This window comes from Neofelis nebulosa, chromosome 12 (assembly GCF_028018385.1).
Source record: "Neofelis nebulosa isolate mNeoNeb1 chromosome 12, mNeoNeb1.pri, whole genome shotgun sequence".
NCBI classification, from domain to species: Eukaryota; Metazoa; Chordata; class Mammalia; order Carnivora; family Felidae; genus Neofelis; species Neofelis nebulosa.
The window spans coordinates 84170016-84174787 of record NC_080793.1 but is presented as its reverse complement, the minus strand read 5'-3'; the positions used below and the strand labels follow the sequence as shown (position 1 = coordinate 84174787).

The 4772-nt window shown below is 37.8% G+C and overlaps 1 pseudogene; it reads left to right on the top strand.

Moving 5' to 3' along the window:
- Positions 1-2360: 2360 nt before the first annotated feature.
- LOC131490781 (heterogeneous nuclear ribonucleoprotein A1-like) lies at positions 2361-4772 on the top strand (annotated as a pseudogene).

Below are 4772 nucleotides of genomic sequence, written 5' to 3'. Positions count from 1 at the left end.
ACATTTAAAGAATGAGAAGTTCTGGGGCACTGGATGGCTCAGTCCATTAAGGGTCTTGATTTTGGCTCAGGCCATGGTCTCACGGTTTGTGAGTTCGAGCCTCGCGTCAGCCTCCATGCTGAGGTGGAGGCTGCTTGGGATTCTCTCTCACTGCCCCTCCCCTGCTCTGTCTCTCTGCCTCTCTCAAAAAAATAAATAAATAAACATTACAAAAAAAAAAAAAAAAAAAGAAGATACCTAGGAAATCCAGGACAAGGTAGTGAGAATTACATGTACTTATTAGATAGAAGAACATACAATGACCAGCAAAAGTAGTTATTCTTCTGTTCAGGAAGAGCAATGAAATGAGCCACTCTCTATGCTAGTTGGGAATGTGGTTACTGGGGAGAAATCCTTATTTAGAACAACTCTCTTAAACTTATCAAAATACACTTTAACTGGGTTTTATTAAAATGGTGCTTTTAAAAAATGATAGTCCATGGTAAGGAAGTGAACCACTTGGCATTCAACTTGACATCCTTTCAAATCGCGAACAGGAAAGCTATGAAGGCATAATAAGATAATTCAGATAATTAGCCTCTGAAGCTAAATGAATCTTTTACCAAAGGAAAAAAGGAATACAAGTTATGTTTTCAAACAGGTCGCAAGGTTTTTTTACTTTAGATCTATTTTATTTTTAACGTTGTATAAAATGCTAACTTTAAGAAACTAGAATGACTTAAAATATTACATTAGGGACATCATGATGGGGAAAATACCATTTAAAAAGTATTCAAGTAAAGGGGGTGCCTGGATGGCTCAGCCAGTTGGGCACCCAGCTTTGGCTCAGGTCATGATCTCACAGTTCTTTGGTTCAAGTCCCACATTGGGCTCTGTGCTGACAGCTCAGAGCCTGGAGCCTGCTTCAGATTCTGTGTCTCCCTCTCTCTCTGCCCCTCCCCCGCTCACTCATGCTCGCTCTCTCTCTCTCTCTCTCTCTCTCTCTCTCAAAAATGAATAAACATTTAAAAATTAATAAAAAATATTAAAAAAATAGAAGTATTCAAGCAGGGGCACCTGGCTGGCTTAGTTGGTGGAGTCCGCAACCCTTGATCTCATGGTCATGAGTTCAAGTCCCATGTTGGGCCAAGAGCTTACTTCAAAAAAATTTTTTTTTTAAATAATAAAATAAAATGTATTCAAGTAAGCACATGCTTATTGTAGAAATTATGGGCCTGAAGTAGGAGGATTCAGAGTTGGAAAAATGTTGATATTGCCTCTTTAAATTATTTTGGGTTGATACATTAATGGCCAGATGTTAAGATTATTTTCTTGATTTTTCGTTAAGTGTTCCTTTCTTAAGAGATTTTTCCTTTTGGAATTGAACTGTGTTTTTACAGTTACCAAAAACACATCCTTACAATGTGCTATTGTTCATAAGTAAAATTTAAGAATAATTTTTAAAGAACAGATTTATATTCATGGATCAAAAAGAAAATTATAAAGGAAATCAGAATTATTTGAAATTAAACAGTCCTCATTTGCAAATATCTTCTCCCAATCTAAAAGTTACCTTTTAGTTTTGTTGATTGTTCCCTTTGCAGTGCAGAAGCTTTTTTTTTTTTTTCTTTTTTTTTTCTTTTTTTTTCCAGAAGCTTTTTATCTTGAGGGCGTCCTCATCATTTTTGCTTTTGTTTCTCTTGCCTCCAAAGACGTATCTAGTAGGAACCTGCCTCAGCCAATGTTACCGCTTTGTTCTCTTCTGGGAGTTTGATGGTTTTCTGTCTCACATTTACATCTCTTACCCATTTTGAATTTATTTTTGTATATGCTGTAAAAAAAGGGTCCACTTTCATTCTTTTGCATGGTGTCGTCCAGTTTTCCCAACACCATTTGCTAAAGAGACTGTCTTTTTTCCATGGGATACTCTCTCCTCTTTTCTTGAAAATTAGTTGACCATATAGTTGTGGGTTCATTTCTGTGTTTTCTATTCTGTTCCATTAATCTATGTGTCTGGTTTTTTTGTGCCAGTACCATACTGTTTTGATCATTACAGCTTTGTAATGTAACTTGAAGTCTGGAATTGTGATACCTCCAGCTTTACTTTCCTCTTTCAGGGTTGCTTTGGCTATTTGGGGTCTTTTGTGGTTCCATACAAATTTTAGGATTGTTTGTTCTAGCCCTGTGAAAAATGTTGTTGGTATTTTGATAGGGATTGCATTACATGCATAGATTGCTTTGGGAGTATAGACATTTTAACAATATCTGTCCTCCAATCCATGAGCATGAATGTTTTTCCATTTCTTTGGGACTCTTAATGTTGAGAACAAGCTGAGGGTTGGTGGAGTGGAGGTGAGCGATGGGGGTGCGTTAAATGGATGATGGTTATGAAGGAGGGCACTCGTGGTGAGCCCTGGGCATTGTATGTAACTGATGAATCACTAAATTCAACACCTAAAACTAATAATACACTTTTGTTGAGTAACTGGAATTTAAATAAAAATGTGAAACTAAAAAAAAAAATTAAATTAAATTAAATTAAATTAAATTAAATTAAATTAAATTAAATTAAATTAAATTAAAACAAAACTCTGGGGGGCCATACTAGATGCAGCTGAAAGGAACATGAAGTAATCCAAAGAAAGAGGGACCATATAATACAAAAGGAACACAAATCAATGAAATTGAAAACACATGTTGGTGTTTGACCACATGTTGTATTAATGACTGTGGTGTTCTCTCTCTAACCCTGAATCCCCTGAGAGGTGAAGAAAAAGTCACAAATATGAAATTTTCTCCTTTATTAATGATAAACTACTTACAGGGTATGACTTGCAGCAAGGGCCAAATGTGTCCCCCAGTACTCTCCGCCCAGCCTCCCTTTGTAGAACTTGGAACTCCACACTAGAGACAGCCAGATGCACTATTAGGATTGTTATCTTACACGGGTTTGGAGAGTAGAAAGAGATCCAGTTTCTGGTGTTTAGGATTTTTGATGGTTTACAATCACTCAATCAAGAAATGAGTCCCAATAATGGATACTCAAGATCACCTCCATGCAGAGGAGTAAGGAATATGAGAGAACATCAGGATTATTTAGGGAAACCTAATCACATGTAAACCATAAGTATTTCCTTCTAGTACATACAATAGAGAGGATCAACCACATCAAACATTTTAAGTTTAATAAAGTAGACACATTTTGGACAAAGTTGAAAAAATAAAAAGGATATAGATAGAGCCCTAATATATATATATATATAATGCTTTATTATATATATGCTTTATATGATACATATATATGCATTATATTATACATATATATATGTTCCATCTTAATACATATATATATATATATAAAGTGCCATATGCTTAATATATATATGTATTAACATGGAACAGGTCATATATATATATGCTTTATATTATACATATATATATGTTCCATCTTTATACATATATATATATTAAGTGCCATATATATATATATATATATGCTTATATGCTTAATATATATACGTATTAACATGGAACAGGTCATATATATATATGCTTTATAATGACCTGTTCCACGTTAATACATATATATATTAAGCATATAAGCATATATATATATATATATATATGGCACTTACTATATATATATATGTATTAAGATTGGACAGGGAATATAAACTAAGATAAAACAGATATTAAAATAATAAAGGACTTTTCTGCCCTCGGACACCGGTGAGTAAGCACCGGTTAAAGTCTCCCCTCCCACCGCCATCATGTCTAAGTCAGAGTCTCTCCCAAAGAGTTTGAACAGCCGCGGAAGCTTTTCATCGGAGGTTTGAGCTTTGAAAGAACCGATGAGAGTCTGAGGGGCCACCGTGAGCAGAGAGGAATGCTCACGGACTGTGTGGTAATGAGACGTCCAAACACCAAGGACGCCAGAGGCTTTGGGCTTGTCACGTTTGCCACCGTGGAGGGGTTGGATGCAGCCGTGAATGCAGGGCCACAGAAGGTGGATGGAAGCGTTGTGGAACCAAAGAGGGCTCTCTCAGAGAAGATTCTCGAAGACCTGGCGCCCACTTAACTGTGAAAAAGATTTGTGTCAGTGGCCTTAAAGAAGACACTGAAGAATATCATCTAAGAGATTACTTTGAACAGTATGGGAAGATGGAAGTGACTGAAATCATGATGGACCGAGGCAGTGGCCAGAAGAGAGGCTTTGCTTTGTAACATTTGATGACCATGACTCCGTAGACAAGATTGTCATTCAGAAATACCATGCTCTCAGTGGCCATAACTGTGAAGCTAGGAGAGCTCTATCTAAGCAAGAGATGACAGGTGCTCCCTCCAACCAAGGAGGGCGAAGTGGTTCTGGAAACTCCGGTGGTGGTCATGGAAGTCGTTTTGGTGCGAATGAGAACTTTGGTCACGGAGGAAACTTCAGTGGGCGAGGTGGCTTTGGTGGCCGTCAAGGTGGTGGTCAAAATGGTGGCAGTGGGGACGGCTACACTGGATTTGGTAACGATGGAGACAGTTTTGCAGGTGGTGGACGCTATAATGATTTTGGCAATTCCAATCAATCTTCAAATATTGGACCCATGAAAGGAGGAAAGTTTGGAGACAGAAGCTCTGGCCCCTGTGGCGGTCGAGGCCAGTACTTTGTCAAACCACGAAACCAAGGTGGCTAATGGGGTTCCAGCAGTATCAGTAGCTATGGCAACGGCAGATGGCAATGGCATTGGCAATGGAAGCTTACTGCTGGGAAACAGCTTAGCAGGAGAGGAGGGCCAGTGACGTGA